Consider the following 8527-nt stretch of genomic DNA (forward strand, 5'->3'; position numbering starts at 1 on the left):
CCTTCTCCACCTCCAGTTTCCCAGCTCCCTCAAGCTTCCTTCCCCTCTTCGACCTCCACCACCAGTGTCCGGCCCGGGGAAGTTCAACCTGAGCTTCTCCTCGAAGCGCATTGCTATTGTCGACACTCGCGTCTTCCGCCGAGGTCCGAGCGCCAAATATCTTATGTCATTCATGTCAAATAAAACCATTTAATTGCAGCTTCTCTTTGTCGTGAGTCTCTCCAGGTTGAAAAGCCATTTAGCTGTGGCAGCCATCTTAAATGGGATTTACTCAAAAAGGAAATCAGCTGCAGATGTACATTTAAAGATTGCTTTCTGAGAATTTCATTAAAATCTCTCAAGTGGTTCATGAGATATTTTGCTAACAAACAGACACAGTTGACCGTAACAGTTAATGGCAAAGTTTTTAAAAGCATATCTTGCATAATTATTTACTGCTCAGAGTGTTAATTGAAAATCAGTCTCAGCTGCTATCACACCAAAGTTTAGCTCATTATCTGTACAATTGGCTGAGTTCTAGCTTATTTGAGTTTGATAAGGTTGTTTAGTTTTGGTGGCCATTTTGAATTGGACTGACTCCAAAAGATAACCCGTTGTATATGTATATCTATTAACATCTTTCTGATAGTTTCAGTAAAAGTTGTCCAGTAGTTTATGAGCTATTTTCCTAAAACTACAAGCAAACAAACACACACACAGACATAAGAAAAAAAAGACACATTATAGTTGCTTCACCTTCAGCAGTGAGCGATTATTAATGTAATTAGTATAATTTGAATATAAACAAATTCAAAGCAGGAAATTTGCAGATAATCTATAATTTTCTGTTTTATATACAGATCAGTGTTTTGTTGTACATAAGTGTATTACTTTTAACCACTTTTTCCCCAATGTGGTTCTAAATTACAAGTAGTTGCCATAAATCTCTCCTGACTTTTCTTTTTTTTCCATCACTGGCCTTAATATCCTTAATCTTTTATTTTCTCTATCGCTTTATTCTAGTAGCATAAATAAATTCAACAGACAAAATGTATTTTACCACAACAATCTGGTTTAATCGCATCTTTTTTTTTTTATCTCTACTGTGTTTGCTATACAATTGTGACAAATAACATTAAACAAGTACCCCTTCTTTAATTATAACGTAACATTTACCCAACATTTCCACATTGGAGCTCTTGCAATGTTCACGGTAAGCAGAGCTGCATTTGGGTCTAGTCCACTTCATGTCAATTTAATCCATCTTCCTAATCTAATCAAAAAGGCCAGAGGATGACAGGTGGTCTTTTCATCAGTGCAGCTAACAAGTATGCACGAAAACAACCCAACTGTGACTAAACAAGAGGATAACAGATTTGTACATGACGAGTGGAGGGGGGAAAAAAAAACTAAACAAAAAAAGAACAAATCACAATAGAGCTTATGTGCTTGAAGGTTGAGGAGAGAGGGTAAACAATGTAAATGGGGAAGTGAATTTGCATATACAATATTTTCAAGGATAAACCTTAGCCCAGTTTTCAATTCTTCACATCTGTACAATTTGGAGACATTTAAAAGTCATGAACTAAAATAAAGTCACAGTCTTTGTTGCAATCCACATGAAATAAAGTAAATATCAAAACCAGAGGTGTTAGAGTGTCAAAAGAGTATTTTTTGTTGTTGTTTATTTAACAGTTACATCAGCCCCCATTAAAATAAAATGTGAACCTGAAATATCACACCATTAAGTTTACTGTATAAATCATTATGGTCTTATCCAGTAGAATTTGTTCACCAGATCATATAGTCTTAGTGTATAGAGTGTGTAGTAATGACCTCGGCCAAGGAGGTCATGTTTTCAGTAGTGTTGCTTTGTTTGTTTGTCTGTTTGCAAGATGACTTAAAAACTAATGAACAAATTTTTAAGGAAATGTTCATGAAATGTTGGGATTCTCACAAGAAACAGCTGTTTCAATTTTGGTGGTGATCCAGGCCGCGCGATCCGACTATTTTTTAATGACGCTCTGGCTTTGGCAGGGGTTGGCGCTCTCAGAGTGCTTCTGGTATTAGCAGTGTACCCACCCACTCTCTAAAAAGAAACAAAAAAAGCAAAACAACCAAAAAAAAAAAAAGCTAAAGTTTTAAAAAAATATCTTGTATAGTTTGTTGAGGATGGCTCTCAGTTACTACCTCGCAAAACTTAATATCTGAAAAACTGACTGAGTTATTGCAATTTTTGTGCTGGCTGTTTGATTTTTTCTGGCAGCCATTTTGAATCAGGTCAACTCCAAAACTTTGTAGATGTGTATCTAATGGTTACATTCTAAGAGTTTTAATACAATCCATCAATTGGTTCACAAGATAATTTGCTAACAGACAAAAACAGTTGACTCCAAGATAAAATGTCCACATTTTTTATCAAAGACCTGATGTGATTAGTTAGTGTTCAGATCACAATGCCTCTCAGCTACTATCAGACATTTTATTGAGAAGGATTTTGATAAACAAATCATTAAAACATCTGGTACTGTATTTTCCGCACTATAGGGGGCACTGGATTATAAGGTGCACTGGAATATAAGGCGCACTGTCAATAAATGGTCCATTTTTGAACTTTTGTCACATATAAGGCGCACCTGACTATAAGGCTCATTAAGCGAAACAAAACAGCTGCCTTTCATTTTAGAGAATACTGCATCGACTTAAGTGTCACACCTACACTGCTCGCTCAGGTCCACGCGTCATGTGTGGAGTCCTGAGCTACACTACAAAGAGCGACTGTAACTGAGCGTAATTGCTGCAAGCGGTGCAGCTTTGTAGTTTACCAAAGTCATACTAAAACATTACGACTTATTACATATATAAGGTGCTCTGGATTATAAGGCGCACTGTTGTTTTTTGAGAAAACTGAAGGCTTTTAAGTGCGCCTTATAGTCCGGAAAATACGGTGTATTTATGTTATTGTCAAGAATTGCTGTTTAAGTATCCTTAATCAGCTAGCAACTGAGAAGATTGTTTTTATTTATTTATCTTTTACCTCAAGATGCTCTGCTGTATCACATTAGTTCAGTCGGAGGTCCTACACCTTGGCTCAGGATGGACTGGGTTCTGACTATCTAATGTTTTCAGATAAAAGTCCAGACCATTTCCAAAGGTGGTCTGAGGGAAAACATTTTTAATGCACACTGAATTAGCTCAGACTTATATTTAGTGCTATCTGATTACAATAGGATAGCTAAAAACTGTTTTAAATTACAGAGCTGAACAACCTCTTAGATTTATTGTTCCTACTTCTTTTTTCAGATAAACCGACCTTTAGTTCTGTAAACGGTGTCCCAATGTAAAATGATCTAAAGTGCAGCGCTTCACCTGCTTCATTGATTAATTATGTCAAAGGCAAAATTATTCTTCTATGGTTAGTGAGCTGAAGGTCCTGGGTCGTACAGTATTGCTTTCTAATTGTATTGTAATAATTAATATGTACCTTGTTTCACATTCATGTAAGTTTAATCATCAGATTTTTGGATCGGTCATGTGTTTCAAATTTTCTTTGGTCTTGCATATTTCAATATGAAAAATTACAGTGATAAATACCACATTTCAGCACCATTCCACTCTTAGGAATTGCTTATGGGATTCACATACGTTGTTATTATTGTTATCATTTTTTTCCAACAGTGAAAAAGGACGGGGCATAGAGATCAGTTATTCCCCCTCGAAAAGAAATCTAGACACCAAAACAAGTCCCACTCCCTCAAACACTTGAATACTGTATGAACCAAAGACAGATGCATTTTTAAATAAAGCAGAATTCCTTGCAGACATAATCACTCCCTACAAAACGATCAACAAGAAGGTGCAACATGTTCAACAAACATTTATTCAAACTAATGTTAGGAAATTATCAGACCAGGAGCTACAAGCTGGATAAAACAGTCTGGTGTCTTGGTGCATGGGTTTTTACCCACTGAAGAAATTAATTCCAGTTTTACCGATGTTGACACATGCTTAAGTAAAATATTACAACCCCTGAATTCTTACTTTGCCATCATGAACAACATATAGCCAGCTGTGATGAACTTGCCAGTCAGGTGAGAAATGTCGGCAACAATATAAACCTTTACCAAGCCTGAAATAATAACAAAATAACAGAAATAAAATTGCTTCCGTTTCATCCTTTTTTTTTTTTTTTTGTCTTAGATCTGTAGGTTTGTGTTGGAGATTGCACAAGGGTTTGTGCTAAAGCCACAAAGCCTCTAGTTGTTTTGCAGATTGTATTTTTTTCCAAATACATTACCTGGGAACTTCACTCATGCACTGTCCAGCTCTTGAAGCAACAGGTTATTTTATATTTATATGTTGTTTGATATGCAGATTCAGTGTAACCTTTTCCTTGTGGTTTTAGGATTGTGGAATCTGCAAACCTACAACTCTGAATCAACACAGCTCTATGTAAACACTATGGTATAGAGTTTGTTTGTTTTCTCAAGAATTAATATTGCACAAACCTTGAATTTGATATCATCATGCAACTGACTCTATGCTTTTCTAAACTAAGTAACATTGTTTTTTTATATAAGTTTGACTGATCAGTCAGGCCATAAATAAATAACATCTGAGGGGCTCCAGCAGTCTTAGGAAGTTGGGGAATGAGACATCTTTCAAAGTAGCATCCATCTATCTACCATGAGGCAGGTTTTTTGTTTTTTTTTCTCTTCCAGCAATCATTTCCTTGCGAAAAACTAAGCAGTGTGCTGTCACTCTACCAATCAGTGCCTCTAACATTGTGACTGACCAGTGTGAGATTAAGGGATGTATTTTCAGGCAAGTTTGAGTTTCAAGGCAAAAAAGTAATTAAGGCAGAAAACATGTTTTTTTTTCTTCTATTAAAAAATCTAAACATATCCTATTTATTTAGTAATTCCCCACAGCTGCATGTCAAGGCTCAAGTAACAGCAGAGCAAAGCAACAGCTTTTTTAGTGATTTAATCAATTAGGTTTGGCTACAAAGTCACCTTTGAAACATAGGGAGGAAGTGGGTTTCCACCAAGGCAGTTTCTGTGCTAATTCAGAGTCACTGCTTGATTTGGCACCAATACTTTCTGTTTTCAACTGTTAGTCATCTGAAATGCTGGGCAGCTTGGTAAAAAGCATTCACAAATACAAATTGCCTCCTACAACAGTGTTTATACACTAGATTAATGTTACGGAGAGATTGGTTAACAAGAAAATCTCCGACAAACAAAGACAAACACACATTCTCTACAAAGTTCAGACAAGTTGCATTAGAGAGAGAATCAAAATATATCTGAGGAGAAGTCCGAAGTGCTGTTTAGTGACTCTGAATATAGAAAAAAAGGTGTTTGCTCAGAACCGACTGTAGTACCAGCCTTGACTCTGCACTGGAAACACTTTGGTCAAAAATGAGCAATGAAGGTGTTTACTAATTTCAAATTCTTAATTAGGAGAAAATTAAAAAAAAATAAGCTATTTAGAAGATACAAATATTCTATATTGTACTTAGTTTCACCCTGTTTAAATGGATAGTCTGTCCATCATTAAAGTGATGTTCTGTCAAAACTTATCAGTATTGTATAGTATAGTATAGTAGTTAGTATCTTCTGAGCAGTGGCATCACTCACAGAACACAAAGTACAGAGAAAAGGCCAGAAGTATTTCTCCAGGCTAGACTAACGGCTAGCCAAATCAGAGCTTAAATAATTTTTTAGACTCGTAAAACAACTCTTTTGCAAAAGTGACATACCACTGTGAAAAAAGATACATTAGCTAATATTAAACCTCTGCAATTTTGCATGACACAGTTTTAGTTTGTTGCTGCTTTCCCAACGGAACAGCATCCATTTTACTATGCAAATGTATGTGTAGTGACCATGGACCATGTATAAGCTGGTGTCCTGACGTGGCTAAATGTATCAATATGCCGGCAGCTGAGTAAACTTTTGACTGACTACACATGCTGCTCAGGCGGACTGATACATTCAGTAGCCTCAGCACAAATGTGCATGGTCTATGCTAAGCACACATACATTTACTTAGTAACACAATCGTTGCTCGATTGAGAAACCAGCAACAAACTAAACATATGGTGTTATGCAAAAGCGTTGAACTTTAATATTAGCTAATGTAGCATTCTTTCACACCAGTATGACATTTTTGATAAAAAGTTGTTTTATAAGCCTTGGGAAATTATATAAAACAAGCCCTCGTTTGGCAAGCCATTAGCCTAGCCTTTAGTAAGACTTCTGCTCTTTTCTTTATACTCAATGTTCTGTGACTGATGTCATGGCTGATAAGGTACTAACTAATGATAACTGTTTGACAGAACATAACTTCTACAAGATCAGACCATCCCTTTAAGTTCCCTTCACACTAGATGAATACCCCGTGACCCTGTAAAAGATTTAGCAAGAAAAAAGTTCATGAAAACAGTCTAGCTCAGTATAACCGATGTGATACTCATGGCTGCAGCATCTTGCTAGTATGGCATAATCTTCTAGCATATAGCTGCAGTCTCAGAGAGTTGTGCAGGGGGGCACATAGAGCGTGATGAAGGCACTGGAGAGCATCTTTGGGATGTGAAAAATAGCAGGAAAAAAGTTCATGAAAAAAAAAAAACTTCAGGGAAAATATTTATTGATTAAAAAAAGGGAACAAATTCCCGGAGGAAAAATTACATTCGTGTTGACTCACTGCTTGACTTTTTGTTCCAGCCATGAATTTCTTTGGCCTTCTTTCTTTTCCTACTTCAGATAAAATGCAAAGTCTCAATCTCATGCTCAAAACATGACACATTAAGATGATGGACAGGCAGTATGTTTTGAGCTAAATGGAAAGTGACATATCTGTTTATTTCTCCTGGGCCGGCATATCCGCTGTTGAGGCACGGAAAGGCCTGAAACACTGGTGTTTGTGGTGCTGTGTGTGTCTCTGTGAGCAAGTGTGTGCTCACTGAGTAACCATCAATTTGTGTTTTAAAATTAGTAAATCAGCCAGTTGTCTTTCAAGGAAGGACATCCACTCAATCTTTGTCAGTCAAATGATTCTCGAGAGATGCTGCATCTCTACCACCGATGCCCCAGATTCTCATTCCAATCAAGTCTGCAAAGTGGAAGAGCAGAGGTCTAAATTAATAGATTTAACAGTATGCTGAGGTATTGGAGGGAAGCAAGAAGAATGACAACATCTTATTTCCCCCCTGAGCACATTTTAACAAAAGGACACTCGTTGGGAGACATACAGTGCTTATGGCATTCTCTACATTTACATTTCATTTAGAACCAAATGAAAACCACTGAGGAAACTTGTTTTGTAATCATTTTACATTTTAATTAACGTGGTTTTCTGCATGCTCTCTATTGATAGTTCAGAGCCTCGTTTCCCAAAACCATCTTAAGGCTAAGATGCTAATATAATTCATTTTACGAATTTTCTCAACCATAAGAGACATTTTCCCTAATGGATCATAGCTGATGATGCTCTTAGAATTAATTGTAAATTAACAAGTACCTCCCACCCAAATCTAGGACGCCAGAGGAACAAAAGAACCCAAAGTTTTTTCTGAGTTTCTTCATTTTTATCCAATACATTAATTTGTTCTTTTTCGTTGCTTTACTGATCCCATTAATGTTAAGTAAGTCATTTTTATTTTATTTTATTTTTTGTAAATTAGGTGACATTGTTCACAGGAAATAGAAAATTTATTGAAATTAAATGCACACACATAAAGTATAAACACAAATTAATAGAGCACTTAAAACTGCTTGAAAATGTTGATAGCTTAGTTTCATTCAAACATTTAAAATGATTGTGCAGCCCCAGAGGATACATGCTATCCTCAATACCGATATATTGATCCCACCATAATCAGAAAGTCCATGACAATAAAAAATGGCCTCAAGAGAGAGCAGAAATTTATCAAATACAGCAATTTTTTTAAAAAAGAAACTAGTAAAAGAAATTGAATGTTGATTAAAACAATATATTAAATTTAAATTTTAAATCTTGTGATCAATATATCCATTTTATTTGGTTGAAGCTTTGAGCTTTGTATGACTCATTTGTTATCTATTATCACTCACCGACGTAAAAAGCAAACAATCATGTAATCATGCCAGTTAGCAAAATTTCTCTTGAACCACTGGATAGATTTTAATGAAACTTACAGGAACGATTCGTCGGATGTACAGCTACTGCTGATTAACTTTTGGAGTCAACCTTATTATTCCTCAGGCATTTCTTTACTATGAATGCTTTACTTGAGAGCTAAATAAATTTCCCTGCTATTAAAAACAAATATTTAGGAAAGAAAAGTCAAAAAGGAAAATAAAGGTGAAGAACCTCCTCCAGAAGAACCACTAAAAAATAGTCGGTCCTTGACCTTAGAGAAATAAAAGCCTACATTTCTTTCTCAGAGTTACTGTATGAAATGCTCTATATGTCACTGTACAAGATCATGACAACGGCATGCTAACACCTGGAACTATTTATTTTGTTGAAAATATTAGGATCCTAATACCATTTGACTGTT

This window comes from Kryptolebias marmoratus, linkage group LG2 (genome assembly GCF_001649575.2).
Source record: "Kryptolebias marmoratus isolate JLee-2015 linkage group LG2, ASM164957v2, whole genome shotgun sequence".
Lineage (NCBI taxonomy): Eukaryota > Metazoa > Chordata > Actinopteri > Cyprinodontiformes > Rivulidae > Kryptolebias > Kryptolebias marmoratus.